This window comes from Dreissena polymorpha, chromosome 14 (assembly GCF_020536995.1).
Source record: "Dreissena polymorpha isolate Duluth1 chromosome 14, UMN_Dpol_1.0, whole genome shotgun sequence".
Taxonomy (NCBI): Eukaryota; Metazoa; Mollusca; class Bivalvia; order Myida; family Dreissenidae; genus Dreissena; species Dreissena polymorpha.
The window spans coordinates 30284328-30305409 of record NC_068368.1 but is presented as its reverse complement, the minus strand read 5'-3'; the positions used below and the strand labels follow the sequence as shown (position 1 = coordinate 30305409).

At 33.8% G+C, this 21082-nt stretch overlaps 3 long non-coding RNA genes across 3 annotated transcripts; 2 read left to right on the top strand and 1 right to left on the bottom strand.

Moving 5' to 3' along the window:
- Positions 1-940: 940 nt before the first annotated feature.
- Positions 941-1616, bottom strand: LOC127857033 (uncharacterized). Its single transcript, XR_008038288.1, has 2 exons — positions 1447-1616; positions 941-1119 (listed from the first exon to the last, which is right to left on the bottom strand). It is a non-coding gene; the product is annotated as an uncharacterized LOC127857033 (long non-coding RNA).
- Positions 1617-5129: 3513 nt separating this feature from the next.
- Positions 5130-8037, top strand: LOC127857030 (uncharacterized). Its single transcript, XR_008038285.1, has 2 exons — positions 5130-5448; positions 7213-8037. It is a non-coding gene; the product is annotated as an uncharacterized LOC127857030 (long non-coding RNA).
- Positions 8038-14851: 6814 nt separating this feature from the next.
- LOC127858747 (uncharacterized) lies at positions 14852-17432 on the top strand. Its single transcript, XR_008039036.1, has 3 exons — positions 14852-15018; positions 15548-15621; positions 16129-17432. It is a non-coding gene; the product is annotated as an uncharacterized LOC127858747 (long non-coding RNA).
- The last annotated feature ends 3650 nt before the right edge of the window (positions 17433-21082 follow it).

The window sequence follows — 21082 nt, the reverse complement described above, 5'->3', positions numbered from 1 at the left end:
CAATAATATATGTCGTGTGATTCGACAACGATTGTAAACATTGGTGAAATGCTTCTTACATAGTTATTCTTTTAAGTGTTTATGAGGTCTGATCGTGCAGTTTGCAAACATCAACGAAAAGATTACAATCCAATGCATTTGTCATCGTCAACCGTTTGGAATGGCAATTAGGCGATGAGTGGGTTTTTAGCATGTTTCTTTCTATTTTATTAATTTAAAAATGGCTGCCCCCATGGTGATGAAATGACATGTGTTCGAGTTTTGATATTTCTAGATATGTAAACTTTTTTTACTATTTAAGCGTAACTTGCCCTCGTCAATGTCGATATTATTCACTAGTTATATAATTTTCCGCCGAAATACGTGGAATAAACATGATTCAGATTTTTGAAAATAATGTATATTTTAGTGTTAAAATCGCTTTGTATTTTGATTGATTTTGTGGATGTTATGATACGTTGATGTACAAAATTGGTAGCAGTTTGAAGGAAAAACATCCTTTAAAGCATATATGTATACATTTTCCATGTGGCACTCTTCCTTTAGTCAAATTTGAGTTCAATGCTAGGGGTCCCACATTTTTCAAAATGAAGCCTCTACATGAACCTTAATAGATTTCGAAATTTAAACGCGGACCTTAAGTTCAAGGTCAAGGTCACAGGGGTCAAAACTTTTTAATGCGCATGGAAAGGTCTTGTCCAGATACACATGCATACCAAATATGAAAGCAATATCTGAAGGTACACAGTAGGTATGAGCCTTTTTCGAATCGTGTTTGCAGATTTCGAAACCTTAACGCTGGCCTAAAGTTCAAGGTCAAGGTCACAGGGGTCAAAAATTGTATGCGCATGGTAAGGTGTTGTTCAGATACACATGCATAGCAAATATTATACCAATATCTGAAGGGACACAGTAGTTATGAGCCTTTTTCGAATCGCGGTCGCAGATTCAGAAACCTGAACGCTGACCTCAAGTTCAAGGTCAAGGTAGCATGTACAAAATTGTATGCGCATGAAAAGATGTTGTCTAGATACACATACATACCAAATATGACAGCAATATCTGAAGGGACACAGTAGTTATGAGCCTTTTTCGAATCGCGGTCACAGATTTCAAAACCTTAAAACTGGCCCAAAGTTCAAAGTCAAGGTCACAGGGATAAAAATTTTCATGCGCATGGAAAGGTGTTGTCCAGATACACATGCATACCAAATATAAAAACCAATATCTGAAGGGACACAGTAGTTATGAGCCTTTTTCTAAATCGCGGTCGCAGATTTCGAAACCTGAAAACTGACCCCAAGTTCAAGGTCATAGGGGTAAAAAAATTGTGTGCGCATGGATAGGTGTTGTCTAGATATACATACATACCAAATATGAAAGCAATATCTGAAGGGACACAGTAGTTATGAGCCTTTTTCGAATCGCGGTCACAGATTTCGAAACCTTAAAACTGACCCAAAGTTGAAGGTCAAGGGTAAAAAATTGTATGCGAATGGATAGGTGGTGTCTAGATACACATGCATACCAAATATGAAAGCAATATCTGAAGGGACACAGTAGTTATGAGCCTTTTTCGAATCGGGGTCGCAGGAAAATCACTGACCCGGCCCCACCCTGACCCCAATACCGGTAACTTTTGGCCAAGGGGTCAGATCAAAATTCCGTCGCTGTCACCGTCGTATATATGCTCATAGCTACCATGTGTGTAAGTTTCAAGGTTCTAGTGCTAATAGTGTAGGAGATAATAGTGTCCAGGACGGACAGATAGACAGACGGCGGAGCTAAACACAATATCCCCACGCTTTTAAAAAAACATGGGGATAAAAAAAAAGGGTAAAGATGAGTACTAAAATTTTGTGTGTACATGGTTTACCTGCATAAATAGTTTGAAATTGCATATATATTTAAATTTAAGAACAACAAAGTAAATGTTGAAAATGGTTCATGATAGTTCTTTGTATATTGTTAATTCACTCATTTTAGGGCAATTATAATTTTTTGTTTAAAAAGGCAATCTTACTCAACATCTGCGGATTTAAGGTGATACATGTATTGATACTGATTTTAAGTTGATGCCATGTTTTATACAGATAACTTGAATGTACCGATAGTTTTCAATTCATTGCTTTGTAACTGAAATAATGAATTTTTTACCACCTTCCTGTTACTTTTAATTTAGTGTTTTGAGGAAAATGAGATTTTCATGTTAAAAAGTATGCATTATTCAAGATAGATTAAATCAAAGACAACTGTTGATACCTGCACATGGATATTTCATTCCTTATGTGTGTAATTTCCTATCCTTGACATGCATAAGTAATCATGTAAGAAACAATTTGTTTGCAGCTGGTTGTTACTGCATGTGTAATTTCTATTCAAAATGATGGTTTTAATAACATGTGATTCAATGAGAAATGCATTTCTCAACTGAAACATTTCTTAATTTATATATAAATCATATTTACTAAATCATGTGCTCATGCATACATGTTGCTTATTGTTGATGTCTTAATAAACCAAGAGTATATTATCAATATGTGTTGTTGCTCGAAAATATGTTTTTGTAGCAGGAAGTGCTTTGGGCTCGATTAATCTGAGAACTCAACAAAATATTAATAAAATCCTTCTGTGCCTTTTAGTTCTGAAAACAGAAGTAGCCAGTTGGTATTACACATCTCCTAAACAAGTACAGCACAATGAAACTTAAGGTCCTAAAATCATAAATTTTATAAAATCTTTATATCCACACAAAAAAATTGATGATTGTGGTGCGCAGATTGCAAAACCACCTGTTTGGCAAAAATAATGCAGATGGTTAGATTATGATAAGTGCAAGAAAAAAAGAATAACTCTGGAGATAATAATTGATATGATAATCATTGCTTGACAGAATCACAATTGACCTAGATATTTATTTATGTAGTGATGTATTTTTCAATGAGTGCCTTAAGATTCCAAAAACATATTGACTTAAAATAAATAATCGCGATGGCGGAAATGACTTATCATTTCATGTTCATGAACCGGTTTTAAAATACTTTGTAGACTTATCTGCTAGGCGGTGAGGACTTTTAGACCACCTGATAAACTTCAACTATATTTGCCCTAGTTCAGTAATCGACTAAAGATATGCTAACATAATACTGATGACTGATGAGTCTGTTGTGTCTTATATTCTCAATGCTACTTAAAATATTAAGTCCATTTCAAAGTTTAGACTAATAATAAGCAAATTCGTTAAATTAATATCCCCCGCCAAATAAATTTTGATTATTGATTGGTGCAGAACTAACAGAAAAGTTTATTTGAAGGGTTGTACCCTTATCCCACTTATTTAAAAGTTACAGCATAAAAAACAAAAAAACAATTGGCAATAACTCTTATTTAAGACAGTGTAGGGTTATAGATTTTGTGCATGACACCTCTCCTTATGATATCTTAACATCCAGTTAATTTCATCTTAAAATTGTGTATAGTATCTGTGATATAGTCCTGAAAAGTAATGTCAGACTGTTCATGTCACTTATTCTCATTGACAATTATACACCCATGAAATTTCATGTTGAAATCTTGTATTAATAGTTTCTGGGATATAGCCCTGAAAAGTTACATCATACAAAAACAACAAAGGGCAATAACTCTTATTTAAGAAAGTGAAGGGTTATGGTTCTTATGCATGGTTCTATAAATGAGATATAGCCCTGAAAAGTTACATCATAAAAAAAAACAATAGCAAGAAAGGGTAATAACCGTTATGTAAGAAAGTATACGGTTATGGTTCTTGTGCATTGATAATTATACACCCATGAAGTTTCATGTTAAAATCTTGTATAGTATCTGAGATATAGCACTAGTTACATCATACAAAAACAACAAAGTGCAATAACTCTTATTTCAGAAAGCGACGGGTTATGGTTCTTGTGCATGGCACCTCTCTTCAGCTATATTTATACACCCATAAAGTTTCATGTTGAAAACTTATATTGAGTTTCTGAGATAAAGCCCTGAAAAGTTTGTGAGTGACTGCACTGACAGACACACCGACGGTACGTTTAAGTATATTTAGCGTACCGGGGGTACATTAAAGTATACTTAAGAGTACACGGGGTACTTTAAAGTATTACCCGAGCCAAACCGACAATTACCAATCAAGCTTATTGGCAAATGAATAAATGATGATAGTGGTAATTATGATTGTGTGAAATATAATACAATAGTTTTCCTGAATTGAGTGTACATGTGAATTAGCTAAAATAATGATAAAAACACTGATTGGGATTATACATTTCTGGAATATATATATATATATAATCTGAAAATATTTTCTTAAATCAATGTTATATCTTTGTATTAAAACACTGAAACACTCATGACTGTAAAATAGGCATTACCATATTTCTTTACAACGTAATGCATGTACATCATCGATATATATAACATTTAAAACGAAAATCGTTTTAAAATTCAAATGTTTGCATGGTGTTAGAACTACTGTTTTGATATCTTTGTTGTGAACAACGTGTTTAGGTTCAACGTCCGAAAAAAAGATGTCCGAAAATAACTGCAAGCTGTTAAAACGCGGAATTAAGTTGAATTGAAACAACATTGCGTTAAATATTATTTTTCATCAATCTGACATTTTTCACGGCGACTGATCGGAGAAATCTCACGGGGTACTATGAAAATCGTCAGATTTCCGATTTATGTGACAGATCTCACGATCAAACAATATTCACGCTACACCGGTCTATTTCGTTTCCGTAGAGATAGCTTATGTCGTCCGTTTGAAAGCTTAAATTTGATTGGCTGACGGGTTCAATGGCTTATTCTAAAAATAAATGCTTCTCGAGCAGCATATTGCTGCTCGAGCAGGGATTTTGCTGCTCGAGCAGCATTTAAATGCTGCTCGACCAGTAAATTGCTGCTCGAGCAGCAATATGCTGCTCGAGCAGCATTAAATGCTGCTCGAGCAGCATTTTTTTCTGCTCGAGTAGAAGTTAAAGTTTCGACCCCTTTGGTGCGCCATAGTATACAGCGACGAAAATTTCGACACTGAGCTATCTACGCATAGCAGATAATGCGTGTTGGGACGTGGGAGGGGGGGGGGTGTAAACAGATCAGCAGTTTATGACAATTATCGGGTACTCCGCTGTGGGATTGTTCAAATGATTACAAAACATAACATTGTAATTAACAAAGACCTGTAGAATGTATACTGTAGGTCTTTGTAATTTACAATGTTATGGTTTGTAATCATTTGAACGTATTTTGAAATACTTGCACGCATGCGCATTTAAGTATGCTGCATGCACAAATAACGAATCAGGCTTTATAGACCGGGTACGTAACCAGCCGTTTGTCATTGCATAAACTTGTATTAAAGAGGAAACATGGTTGGAACTAATACCTTCTTGTTTGCATGCGCGCTGACCGCTCTTCTATGTGGTAAGATTAATTAAAAGCCGGTGGTGATAATACAGATGATTTTCAAGAACACAAATAAAACAATAGGATATATCTAATTCTATAGACAAACATCATCACAGAATTGTGTCTTTCACAGCATCGGGTTAAAATCGCAATGCAAATAAATAGTCAGCTTCGGTTCAACGACTTATATTATTTATTAAAAATTAAATAAACATTATTGTTATATTTGTGTAAAAAGATGCATATTTTACAAATGTGGTTCAATAAATTCGGCAATAGTTAATCGAACTGGTAACAATGATTCCATGATATTCAAGATGTAATATCCTTTCTTAGGGATTTCGACATATTTTAAAATCCTGAATGTAAATGACCACTGTTCGGAATTTTTGAAGCGTCAAGTAAATTATTCCAATTGTCATTTTTAGCAAGGCTCAATGTATTTTTAAGTTAAACGTACAAGTAATACACCCTATAAAATTGTATTGCTTTATTGGATTTATTTTTCATAAACTAGTTCCAAATATTTATACAAAATGATGAAAAATATATAGTATATTTTATACTTGTAATTAATTGTTACTACACCGACAATGTAACCATAAAGTGTATCAATGGCGACGATAAATAATAAATAGATATTATTTGAAATAACTACATGCCTTCACTTGCAAACTGCTGGGGTGCTGTTTATGATTTGTATTTGGATTAAATTTTGAAACTATGATTATTTCTAATTTCAATATTAATCAATGTTTTATACTTGAAAACGTTGCATACACTCATATAAAAAAATCCCTAGGGTCGACTTTGACCACAGGGGTATATTTTGTACAAACTTTGAAGAAGACCACTATACGATGTCGAACACAAGGCCGTAAACCCATCACCCTCGCGGTTTCAGAGGATACATTTTTTTTAAAGTTTATACTATGTTAGTCCATATAAATCATATGATCCCAGGACCATAGTTACTTTTAACCCCTGGGACATAATTTGAAAAAAACGTAAAGATGAAAAATTTATAATGTTACACACTTAAAATCAGACCCCTGATCCTTCCGAGAGATTATTATTTTTGTTAGTTTATCTATATTAACTATACAAGTCTTTATTATTCATATGATCCTAGAGGTGTGGCCAGATTTGGCCATATGGACATGATTTAGGCCCGCTACAAAACCTGAAATGCCAAATAGTTTAACTTCTGGGCCTTGTTTAATCAGAGGAAAATAAAGTAAACTCATGAGAGAGTCCAATTTTAAGTTGTTCGCGCTAGCGTGCAACTAATGTAGAGGGAGTTTTGCAAGTCTGTCTGCTCTTAACTACGCTAAGAACGATAACCACCGCATCTGCCTGTTTATACTTCACCCCTGGTACACTGCAGACAGCCAGTGTGTTTATGTAATCAATAGTGTTTAACAGCTTGTGCGACGACATTGGCCAGTCTAGTGTTTAACAGCTTGTGCGACGAAATTGGCCAGTTTATCATTGAAATCTGTACATATTGGCCGCTTTCAGGGAAAACGGGGCTTAATGTCAAACAAGATAAGCCTGTGCACACTGATTAGCACGCGCAGTGCGCACAAGCTTATCAAGGACGACACTTTCTAATTTTATGGTGTTTTTCGTTTAAAGAGAATGAATATATTCTTTGTTCGAACACGAATAGAAAAAAACGAGTGTGTTCTATTTGAATGTTTTAAAGCTTACAATCAATATATAATATTGGAACTTGTGTAATTAAATGACAATTAATTATCGCATATGTGTTTGTAGCGGCGGAAACGAATGCCCTTACGTGCTACACTTGTACCAACTGTAACGACCCATTCTCGTCTAGCAACGTGGCAACAGATACTACGTGTACCGCTTGCTCAAAGGTCAAGATTGCAGACTGTAAGAAACTCTAGCTTGATATTAATGCTTCTTTATATATCCGACTGTGATAATATCTTATCATTATCGCACTTGGACGACATGTAAATAGCGATTGAACTATTTTACTCACGTTCTTTTGGTTTTCCAAAGCGCACAAGGTCGTCTGATTTTAGATGAATTAAACATATTTTTTAACAGTTGCTTCGGATGTCTCTTTACCACGTCAACTTCGGCCAATCGTCTTCTTAACACATCGTTAACAAATCATAAATTGTTATAAAACTGTTCTTTTATGTTGATTCCGGTTGATTTGCGGTCTGGGCATTGGTATTGAGGTTATTGCTTCAACCTTTTTTTCAGTTGTTGAAAGAGGCTGCACTGACGTAGGGTCAAGTGGCTGCACTGACGTAGAGTTATTCGGCGTTAAAACTTCAACGTGTTTCTGTACCGATGCTCTCTGCAATGGTGGCAATCACGTGACCATAACCATGGGAGCGATGTTGCTCGGGACCGCTGTAGTGCTGCTGAAGGCCTTTTTTTAAACACAAATGCAGTTTTGAGAACTTTAAAATACAACATACTGAATACAAAGATTTGATGCCGAAAAAGATTGTACTCAAACATTTATTTTTTCAACATTGTTCAAACTATACTTTATTATAATATGGTTGTAAATAAATTATATCATCGATACTAACCATAATAAAATATTTTTCAAATTTTCATGTGTGCACCGTTTATGTGATCGTCCCTTTCATTGCAGTTTTATGCACGCGACGAATTGAATCATCATTGTAAAATAAAATGAAATCAGACAGACAGACGGACGAACGGACGGAGGGACAGACAGACAGACAGACAGACAGACAGACAGACAGACAGATAGTTAAATAATACAACCACATTATAATATGCCTTATATATAGAAAGTTAATAGATAAGTTCTGTTGCAAAATAAAAATCACTGCACTTGCAATAAACAAGTTGCATATTATTATACAAAATACATGGTATTCGTCCTTTTAAATTTGCTACGTATACACATAAATTTGCTTAAATGGTCAATCTAATAGTGTTATTACTTAGGCCTTTACTCATTATAATTCAGTGAGAAGATATCTTGGTACACAATGCAAACATGGGCATGCAAACGAACGGGTAATTTGTATTATTACTGATGCGCAACAGAAGAATATGCAGCAATATTTTACTTCTGAAAAAATATCAGAAGATAAAATATCATTTACAACCGCCACGCTTTTATTTTACGTATCTAATGGACCAATTGCCTAAACAACACATGACACCACATACAACATGACATCAGACATACTAAAGTATATTGACATGCTTGATTAGCACATTACCGCCTTAGCTGGTCTTACATTTTATTGAGCATTAAACAAATTTATATCTAGTGTTAAGTAAATAGACTGAACGTAACAGGCACCGACCAATGTCGTATAACGCAATTTTCCACGACACAGTGTTACGCGCATAAAGATAAACCATTCAAGCAATCAAAATTATACATTGTATAATTTCTAAATGCATAAAAAACCAAACAAAGAAAGCTAATGTTTTTATCGTTAGTCAATCGCTAACGGATATTAAGAGAACATAACACCGTACATATTAATTAAGAAATTTTGAATTCATTTAATAAAAATGGTTAAATTATTTTAATCTATTCCTCTCACCCTGTAGGCACTTTAACTGTGGTAGTGTGGTTTCCGGTTTTACAGTTTTGACAGGAGCAAACCCAATCGGGGGCAATAGTTTAAGTAAAGAAAAGAAAGAATAAAACATAAATCTAAAACGACGTACACATTACAAAAATTGTATTGGTTAATAACCAAAACCGTTGTTTCATAATAACCATTCTTTACTGTTGACAAAGGGAGATAAATCAAATAGTAAAATTCACAAAATTGTCACCATTAGTTCCCGTTTTGCCTCAGTGGTGTGTGGTAATAATATTGAAATAAATTAGCGACTATATAGGGAGACACATTCTATTTATAGTATGTTTATAAAGATTTTGTCAATACATCTTTTAAGAAATTATGATTATAAACTTAATGAAAACTTATAGAGGGTATTAAGTTTTATTTCGGAGAGTAACTATTAGGTCTCGTTACATTGAAGTTTTTTAAGTTAAGGTCGAGCTCTGAGCATATGCCCGCAATTTCAACATTACGCTAACAGTCCGTGGAAGAGCAATAACTGTGGAAACTAAAGTAAGTACTCTACGCCCGACTACGGGAAGATCACTTTTCTTAATGAACATTTTGTTTTGCATGCTTTCTATAAATGTTCTTTTTTATACGTTGACTTCTTTCCTTTAAATAGTTTTAATTGGGATAAATAAGTCAGTTACTGCCCTTTGTTTATATTTGGATAGACACCAAAATAATATTGCAATTTATCGATACGTAGTGAATATTATTTACGTCAAAACCTATGTGTTAATTATTTTTGTTATAAAATTATATTGTTCAACAACAGTTAAACTACATGAGCTTTCCGCCGCTCTATTCATTTGTGAAATAAATGATTACTGTGGCTGTAAGATTCTATCTGCATTGAATGAGATGGGATTTCGGAGTTAGTTTGTGTTCGGATAAGAGCTGAATGGAGCCTTGTTTTTTAACAAATTAATTTGCTAAATGTTTGTTTATCAACGCTGTTAGTCTCGTAACAATGTATAAAAAAAACTGTCGTGTGATTCTTCAATATTCTTTAATATATTGATATTGCTAAATGATGTCAATTGTGCCTTGTTTGGCAACTCTGTTATCAAACCCAAAACCACTGAACACTGAATTGGGGATATAACAATTGAGTTAGCAGGATATAGTACAATCCCTGGGGATATTTGTGTGAATTTTTGGTCCAGAGCATTTCTTGGTCTCATTGTGTAGGGGAATGACTGAAGTTCAATTTTAGTGAGGGTGGACTGTTAAATTCCTTGTCGTTTCCATGGTAACCAAGATGGCGGCTATTAGAATGTCATTTTCAAGGGACCATACCTGTGCAAATCTTTCGTTTTTATAAGTTTTATATGCCTATATATTTTGAATTAAATTCCTCTGATGTTTCAAGCAATTATATTGGGCTTTCAGATTTTCTGTTCATTGAGGTCAAGAAAGGTCATGGTCAAGGTCATCTAAAGGTCAAAATGTACAAAATGCTACAAAATTATGGTTTCTACCCAAAACCAATGTGTTTTTATATAAACAATTTAATAGATATATGCTCAAATAGTGTTTTTAAACAAAGTGCAGTAAGTACTGAGAAGGATAAAATTTATTTTAAGGTCATAACTTAAATAGTTTTCAAATTAGAAGTCATTACGTGGCACCATTCAAATACGTAATTTTTCCTAGAAACTTAAATGTAGGAATAGTTGTTTGTTTAACTAAATGATACAATCATGCTTATTTAACTTATTACATATTTAGTTCAAGGACTGAATTAAAAACTGATGTTGATTTTAATATAGGGCCTTGCCAGTTTATTTTTCAAAAGTGTAACCGATAACTATTTGAAAGTGTAATAGTATTCGGATAAAAATATTCGTATAATTGTTTCATTTGTTCCGGCTCATTATAGCACATCATGATAAGTTTAAAATAAAGAAAAACATTTTGTAGGGCACAGTATTTATTTTTTTATAGTGTTATATATTTCGGATACAACAATTCGGTTTTAATTATAATTGTACTTTATTAGCTCGGCTGTTTTCGAAAAATACCCGAGGTATTGTCATAGCCAGCTCGTCCGCCGTCCGCGTCGTCCGAAAACTTTAAAATTGGCCATAAATTTTGCAATATTGAAGATGGCAACTTGATATTTGGCATGCATGTGTATCTCAGTGAGCTGCACATTTTGAGTGTGAAAGGTCAATGTCAAGGTCATCCTTCAATGTCAAAGGTCAAAAACAATTTTTTATAGATATTTTTTTCAAAACTGCACCCACAGCCGAGCGTTTGGCACCCGCGCTGCGATGCTCTTGTTTTCTTTTAAAGTTCCTTTGTGTATTTTCTTGAGTATGTTTAAAGGGTTTGTGCTGTTTTACTGTAAGTCGTTTATATACAGTTTTATTAATACATTTTGAAACAGACCGATTTAAACAGGTGGAATTCATTTTAAGTGCCTCGAAAGTTTCAGTTCAATGCATAGTGTACAACTTTTGTATATGCAGCGATCCTTTCCGGTTCCGATTCTTATACAAAGATCAGAGTTAGTTAAGGTCAATCACAAGTGTATGCTTTAAAGAAAATACAATACGTTTTTCTAAATATTTCCAATTTATTTATTGAAGTTTGCTTTGTTTCAAACATATTCTGTAAATATACCAACATACACAATTTTCAAAATTAACTTTCAATGATCATGTTAATTTCATTTCATATGTTAAAATATGTCAATACTATATATAGAATTGTTAAAATTATAATCCTTTCCATAACATGTTAAAAGGTAAACATGAAGATTGATAGAACTATAAAAAGTACATACATGTTATGCATGTGTTTATACAAACCAAATGCGTGTACAAATGAAAAAGTGAATCACAGAACCTGCCAATAAGAAAAACAATATAGATCTAGGGATAAATCATTACTTATAACAAGTATTTTTATTTTGACTCGTTCATTTATAAAGCAATGCATTGTAGTTGCATCAATACTGACACAATTAAAAACACCATAAGAATATTACAACATGTCAATCTATTCAAAATGTGATTTGATAAAGTCATCAGAAACTATATGTTACACTTTCAGCTGTGTGTAAACAAACGTAGAATTAAAACTTCACGTAGCATAATTAACACAAATATGACATCGTTAATGTGAAACTTGTTATTTTTACTGACAATTTACACTAGAATTAAATTGCAGAAACTTCAGTCATTCCCCTACACAATGAGACCAAGAAATGCTCTGGACCAAAAATTCACACAAATACCCCCAGGGACTAGACTAATATCTTGTTCTTTAAAGCACACACGCAACAAATTAAAGTAAAATTTTCATTGTAAATACTTAAATGTATATTTAACGTCAAAAAGTATTCAGTTGTTCATGTTGTCCTACAGGTTCTCATCAGTCTTGGCAAAAGGGAATTTATATTCAGAGTTGGCTGACCTTCATGGGATCAGCAGATCATCTGTCTCACGAATTTTACATGCGTTTGTGAGTTCAATAAACAAGAGTATGATTAACATTCGGTAAATGTCTTTATTTCTTTTTAATAAATACTTTACATTTATCATCAAGTTGTCCATCATGACATTAAACTCCGTTATTTCTACATAAATCATATCTTACAATCTTTTGTAGATATTGGGTGAATTGATACTCTTTAAAATTATGGTTTAATGATCAGGGATCAAACAGTTATAGTTTATTTACTCTTCACCTTTTTTCGAATTCACCCATTTGTTTATTTTTGCTTTGGTATGACAAATGAAAATCAATAAATAATGAAAACTAAATCAAAATAAACCAGTCGAAATACAAGGACAAACAAGTGTGATTGTTGGATTATATAGACTATGCGGTCTGCCACAAAACCTGGGAGCAGTGGATGGGACTCTGATACCAATAATTGCCCCGAAGGAGCACGAGGAAGCCTTTGTATGTAGGAAAGGCTTCCACGCTCTGAATGTTCAGGGAATTGTAGATTCCGAATTAAGGTATTGCAATTGATTGACACCATTTTTGTATAGATTTCAGTTAATTATCTGAAATAAGGAGTAAATATTGGTGTATACGTCATATGCTATGCTTAATATCATATCATAAATAATGGTTCACCATTATGCTTTCATTTTTACCTGTTTTGTAGACTGAGAGGCTTATGTTATAAGTATATATAATTTGTGTTTAATGTATTTAAATTATATTTTAGATTGTCAAAAAGATTAAACAAGAGCTGTCACCATAGGATGACATATGCCCCCTATAAACGCTTTGATAGAAGTTATGAGCATTTTTCGAAACCTAAACGCAGATTTCGAAACCTTAACGCGGATCCTAAGTTCAAGGTCAAGGTCGTCACAGGGGTAAAAAAAGTTGTGTGTATGGAAAGGCCTTGTCCATATACACATGAATACCAAATATGAAGGTTATATCTCAAGGGACATAGAAGTTATTAGCATTTTTCGAAACCTAAGCGCAAAGTGTGACGGAAAGACGGACAGAAAGACGGACAGTCCGATCAATATATGCCCTCCTTCGGGGGCATAATTAAGATTGTAGTTGTTTAAATAAACTTTAATCACAATAAACATATAATGTTTTATTAACTTTACAGATTCCTAAATGTGGTGTCGACCTACCCTGGGTCAACGCATGATGCATTCATGTTTGAAGGTTGTGGTGTAAAGGTATTATGATATTTCGAAAAATACCTGATATTAATGATAAAGCGCTACATTTAAAGTGCAAGGATTATGTGTTTAATTACTTGAATATTATTCAAAGGTGCTGTCTTGAAGCAGCTATTGTTTTAACATTTTCTTTGAATAGAACAAAAACATAACACACTGAAAAATAACCTTATTTCAATGATACAATACTCGTTGAATAAGCTTAAAATGATCTATCTTTGAACATCATACCAAGCAAACACATGACGTCGGTTAGACGTCAGTTTACCGTCGGATTCTCGTCGCGACGTCGGCGACCAAAACCCGACGTCTATCCCACGTCCTACCCTGACGTAAGTTAGACGTCGGAAAAAGTCGTCAGAATGACGTCGGTTTTACAGTCGGTATTTGCAGATACTGTACATTCATAATCAATTATAAATAAAACTGGTTTAAAACGAAAAATTACTTAAATCATGGATGCTATTTCAAAGTTATGGAAGGTAACTCATCTACCGATTATCATCGCACGTGCACAAAGTTACAGCTCTTAGAATCTATTTTAAGAATATGTTTGCTCGCGCAAGCGCAGACTTGCGGGATTTCAAACAGGCGGCGACAATGTTTCCAGACATTTTCAAATACAGCTCTTCACAATTAAAGCAAATACAACATTTTATAGCAATGTTCTACTATTTCAAATAAGGAACAGGTAAGCCGTAAATTAGATATTGAGTTGTGCTAGCATGATAAGCTTGAAATGTTTAAACTTTAACCGCACGTCGATCGATTCCTAAGCATTGTTCTTGTTCCCCACCCACCTAAATAAACAGCGCTCGGACTTTGTCGTACTATTGTATACAGTTGGCTAAACACTTTAAAAGATCGTAGAAACTTAAAGCACTTTCCACTTGCAGACAGTAGAAATGTTTAATGTAGCCATATTAAATTTGGTTATTTGTCATTTTCTGGCAAAAAACAAAGTCCATTTTTCACGATGTGAAAAGATATGTTAAACATTAAAATGATAAAAGCAATTGATGGATGTGTTTTAATCTTGATTTTGAATGAACATGAAACATTGCCCATCGACAGGCTGCTGATGAGTATTTCTATATCTATTATTCACATGCACCAGTCAATTCATTGCCCCACCCAACCCCCTAACCACAGGAAGGGGTTAAAATGAGAAAAATGATTGTGGTAAAATATTAAATGTAATCATTTAAGTTAAGTGGCTGATTCAACATGTTTCAGGTTGATATGATGTCAAAAGTTGGCGGGGGAAACGTAAGGGACATCGTAAAGAAAGTAATGGGAAAGTAAGTAAAATATTATGTATATTATTATTTGTGAATCAATTCTTACTCTTGTCATGAGTGCATTTGCACAATAATGTACTGATGCTGTGTACATATATTTAATCACTCAAACAGACCTACCGATCTTTTTGCACTCCTTATTATTAAGACCTTAGTGTGTATTTATTATATGACAATAAATTCGTAATAATGACCTTTTGCCGAAATATAGTAAAAGAATCAAGATATTTTTTTTTTCATAAAGAACTTTTAAGAAAAATTTATGAAATTGGATTCAATTTCCGTGGGACATAGACGCTCATGTAAGAAAGCCATGATAGCTGGCTTGCAGAAGGTCCGTGGTTCTACCTAGGTGTTCACTCGAGCCTAAAATAATTTCCGAAGGTGTCCCTGTGGTCTAGCTGGGGTCATTTGTAAGCTGTAAAGTAGCCATAAAACTACACGGTGCGCTAGATTTAGGCTGTATTCCCGTGTGACGGTAAGCCCCTTAAAAGTGAATGGTATTATTTTTAAATAACTTATATTTCAGATTGATGACGAGTCAATTAACTCTTATCCATGTTCAATATGATGGGCGCCAAGGACAAAATGATGTTGTTATATGTACGTTCAGTTAGAATATATTGTGTATCAGGATTCTTTTTAAGATCTTTTTTATGAAAACCCGAGTTTTTGCCATAGTCTTTTGTCTATACTGTCCGAAAATTTTAACATGCAGCTATTCGCTCTAAAACCATAGTGCTTCCGCCTACAACTTTGAACCATGTAAATGCATATTGAGGAGTTCCACGCGCCACACTGGTTGGCACTGTTTTTGCTTCAAATGTAAGGCCTGAAGCAAGATTGCATTTGGCCAAAGTATCGAGTCTTAATTCTGATAAAAATTTAGAAATAAATACCTATAGAGTTATATAATCGTGAAATTGATACAAAGTCACTAAACTGATACGGTTCAGTAATCTATGAGTATGGTCACAAATTTTATAATGGTTAAAGTTGAAAGCCATAGTACATGGGTAGAAACTCTTAGTATCATATTCATGTAAATGTTTACACAATCAGGTACATTTAATTCATTTGAATATTAAGGATTATTACATTGCTTTTCAGCGAGTGTTCTCCAGACACAAAATACGGAGCAGTGTACGGAGCAGAATGTATGCCAGGCCATTGCTCATTGTATAAAATATGCCCCTGACAGAAGAGGGGGTGGGGAAAAGAAAGTGATAAGACAATTTGATAAACGACTACACACACACTCTTTTTTACTAGAACATGCATAATATTATGCTTGATGAAGCTGTGTTTTTGTCATTTTCTGATATATTTGAATTGTAAGTAACAATGGCATAAGTACATAGCAATGGCAATAATCTACCATTGTTTGCAACTTTTAATACATGTAGTCGATAGAAAAAATAGTCAGTTTTGCACTTAAAATGATTTCTCACACTAGCAAGGCTTTTTAATTGAAACTCGTTACACTGATGTTATTATCTAGTTATGTTTATTTGGAAAAAAACCACCTCTTTTTAAACATAGTTTAGAGATTTCGTCAGTCGAGTACATGAAATGCTATCAAGCCCTGACATAAGTGGAGCTGTTGCTCTTGCTAGGGTCTGCAGCGTAGTTGAAGATGGCATGCTTATTGCTACCTTAATGTAGGCGCTTTTTATATTTTTGCGTTATTTTTTTCAAAAGTAAATATTCTAGAGCTAAAATTTGCTTAATTATTTAAATCTTTGTATTCCAACTCTAGTAATTCAACTGTGTCACAGAGGCAGTTGTGATTATTGGTACTTTATTCAAACATATGGGATTTAAAACACATAACTTTGTTATGAAATAGGAGCCCCTTGGTGAATGGAGTTGAACTAGAACTTCTGGTTTATTAAAGACGAAATTCTTAGCACTTTAGTGTTTTCATGACAAAAAACCACTCGCTTAGAATATGGCAAGACATTCAAAATATTGACTATTCTGATTTTACAAACATAGAGACAATCTGAGTTCAATCTAAGTATTGTGAAGTTTGAACACACCTGGTTTTATTACTAGTTTATCCATAAAATTCAATGTATATACTCAATTGAAAATGTTTTTAATACGATTACTTCATGAACAGTTATTATGGTATGTAACATTTACAGCCTCAAAAAAACTTACATGTTGGATAATTGATAGTTAATTTTGATATAGAAAATGTTAATTTGTTGTTGATATTTGAATATATTTTTCAACACACACACAATGCTTTATTCAACAGAGTCTGATACATTATCTTGTTGTTGATTTGAAAAGTTGTTAACACTAAGTATGTTTATTATGTAACATTAATGCTATATCTATAATGATTGAATGACAAGTTGAATGTATATGCTTATGACTATGTCCTACGACTGCTAATAAAATGGGCGTCACTTGTCTCTTTGACAAAGTTTGTTTAAATGTTTAACTTCAGTATGTTAATTTGAATTTTCAGAAGAAATATTAAACATGTGCTTGTTCATATTGAAAATACAATTTGTGTCACTTTTCAATGTTATTCTGTACGTTATTTTATTGATTTCAATCACGTTCGTGCTTACTGTTGTATTATTTGGCCCCATGGCAGCAGGTGACAATTTAAACACATTGACAAAGACTATATGAATGAGCATTGCAGTTGGATTTTGGTTTGAAATGGGTTAAATGGTCAAGTATTGGTTGGAAAAAGGCCTAGTTTTCGGGTAATATTTTAGTCAAGAAACTGGTCGTTGTTTTGGTCACAATTATGGTCGGGAAAGAGGTTAATTTGGTTGCAAAAGTGGTTGGAAAAATGGTCGGGTTTTTGGTCAAAAGTGATCATGAAAGTGGTTGATTTAGTTGGGAAAACGGTCGGGTTTTTGGTCGGAACAGGTAAGATTTTGTTAGAAAAAATGGTCGAAAACCGACCTCAGGATGACGTCGGAAAATGACGTCTAAAAAACTTTCATATCCGACCATAAGTCTGATAGTCATCTGATGTCGGAACCCGACGTTAATCTGACATCGTCGGACGTCTTGTGTCTGCTGGGAAGTATACTATATGAATGTTTGATACATGTAGGATTATCTGGAGAGAAACGATGTGGGCTATCTGTTGGGTTATAGCGGATACACTCTTCGCAGATACTGCATGACACCATTAGTCACTCCAAACAATACCCAGCAAACCAGGTACATATAAGGCTGCAACGAATCAAAACAAATTGTTCGGATCCGAATCAGAATCCAAATATGGTTTCTGACAGTTTTTCGGATCCGGATTCCTCAGATAAGAGAAATGAGAATTGTATGTCTAAATTAAAGAAATGAATGTTTTAGAAGTATAATTTGACTACAAGGCATTCAACATTTATTAACAAAAAACATAACAAAGTTCTCGTTTTTATTGTAGCCATGTCAAAACAAAACGAAACCTTCATGTTTATTCACTTAATAGTTTGCTTGTTAACATACACTTTTCACTGTTCATACAGTTTGATGTTTGTTTTCACAAAAATAGACATATCGACATTGTCCGGGTCCAGGCAAGCCCTATGATCACTGACGAGGTCTCCTGCTGTGGAGAAGATTCTCTCACTGGGCACTGAGGTTCTTCGCATCACAAGATAGCATTTAAACTTAGTAATTGACGAAAGATGCTTTCAAGACATTACATGATGCAGGAACACAATTTGACAGGTCGCGAAATTATGCAAAATTTACCTGAATAACATTCTAGCCACACTGGATCCAATACTGTTGTTTTAATACAACTCAGAAAGACGATAAGGATTGAAAACTTACTTATTGCCATTAGGAATTGCATTTGTAATGTTTGAATCCTCCATGATTTCGAATTAGTTTTGCTTTCGGGGCTCATTACGGAGTGTCCAATGACTCTCTTATACAATAAAAGCCAAAGGATCTCGAATGATCTGCTATTTGACTGTCACTCGTCATTAAATATCGACTATTACACGTATGATTTATTTTTTAAACAGAACAAGTCTGTGTAAAAAACAACACTTGTGAAAACAGCGCTAGGTTACATACAACTATGAAAATTAATATCCGGAACCGAAATTTCCAGGGGTGGATCCGTACCCGCGAATCTGAAGTTGGATCCGATATCATCGGATATTTCGGGTACCCGTTGCAGCCCTATTAAAATAGCACATAAGAGAGGACGAGTTGTTGTAGAGAGGGCCTTTGGAGTTCTTAAGAGCAGATTCAGGTAAATTCTCATAATGTATTAATGTAATATAACATACACATATATAAATCGTCTGTTAAAAAAAACAATGGGTGCTTGTTTTCAATTTTTAATTACTTCCTTGAGTTTTGAAACAGTAAAATATGAGATTCTCCCACATGTCAACATTTTATTTGATAAAAAATGTGTGTCTTTCTTATGAAAGGTACAATGTAAAAAAAAAACAAATACATAAAACAATTTATATGACATCATTTCTGAATATGTGATCAGTTTATTTTAAATTTTCCTGCACATTTATGGTGTGAGAATTGTGTCAATATTTTCTTAAATCAAAATAAATGATCAAAATTAATCATTTAACAATTGCAGCATTATATATTTATTATTATTTATTGTATTGTATTATTATTTATTTACCTAATCGATTGAAAATTAAACTTGAAAAGTTACACAAGCCAACATACAGTGTAACACTTTTTCTGTCCTAATAAACTATCATACATGTAAGGGTACATGTATTGTCATACGATGGGATGATCTAGTTTATGTTATGGTAGACTGACTGGACTCAATTCGGGACATCGTATGATGTGGTGCTCTTGGCGGTCACGAGTGTTGACCAGGCCACGAACTGCTGTTAATTTAAATTAAGATACCATTTTGAAAGGATGATGGGGAGTTTGTTTACTGGCTGAGACCATCACGTTTTTCTACATCGGGACCGTTTATAAAAGCATTTATATAAGGATTAGTATAAAAGCGGGGTATTTTTAACAAACTTCGAGCCGAGCCGAGCCAAGCGGTTTTGAACTCGCACAGTGAACATCCCAATTTAACGGCTTCACGGGATAGTGCAAGAGAGACGGACATTTGAACATTTACTTATTGGACGGATTATATTTGTGTTGGAGAATCTTGTTTATTTTTGTCTGTATCCAGTATCAATTATTTAATAAGGATAATATACAGAACAATATAATCTATACGATCATTTAACCAAGAATAAAAGTTGGTATATTCTACAAAAAGACTTGTTGCCTTATTACTTTGCAAACTTGATGGGTAGTTGAACGAACCTGGAACATTTAAGTCAAAACAAAAAATTACACAACGCGACTTAAAACGAACTTTGAGAACCAATAGATAACATAAGGGCAGAAGTGCCACAACAGCCATCTTGTTTAGATGCCTACATAAGACTGGTGGCTGTCTACCATTCACGCCATCCAAATGTGCCCAAATTGTATTGGCATGGATGCATCTTCACAATTTTTGTATGGGCAGAAACATCATGGACCCAACCCTTATGCCTTATGGTGATAATGATGATGAAGATGATGCGATAGATAGACCGGCCGATGGTGTGGATGGCACAGATAAAAGAAATGTCATTATTGGAAGAATGTGAACAATTATAAATGAGACGCGCTCTGAGACATACACAAAACAAGTCTTACAAATGTGTGTTCAATTACATCTGATAAAGACAAAACAAGTCTTAAAAATGTGTTTTCATTTACATCTGATAAAGACAAAACAAGTCTTAAAAATGTGTGTTCATTTACATCTGATAAAGACAAAACAAGTCTTAAAAATGTGTGTTCATTTACATCTGATAAAGACAAAACAAGTCTTAAAAATGTGTGTTCATTTACATCTGATAATGACAAAACAAGTCTATAAAATGTGTATTCATTTACATCTGATAAAGACAAAACAAGTCTTAAAATGTGTGTTCATTTACATCTGATAAAGACAAAACAAGTCTTAAAAATGTGTGCTGAATGTTTTCTCTGAGAAAAATGGGTTAAATGCAAATGCGTCAAGTGTCGTCCAAGATTA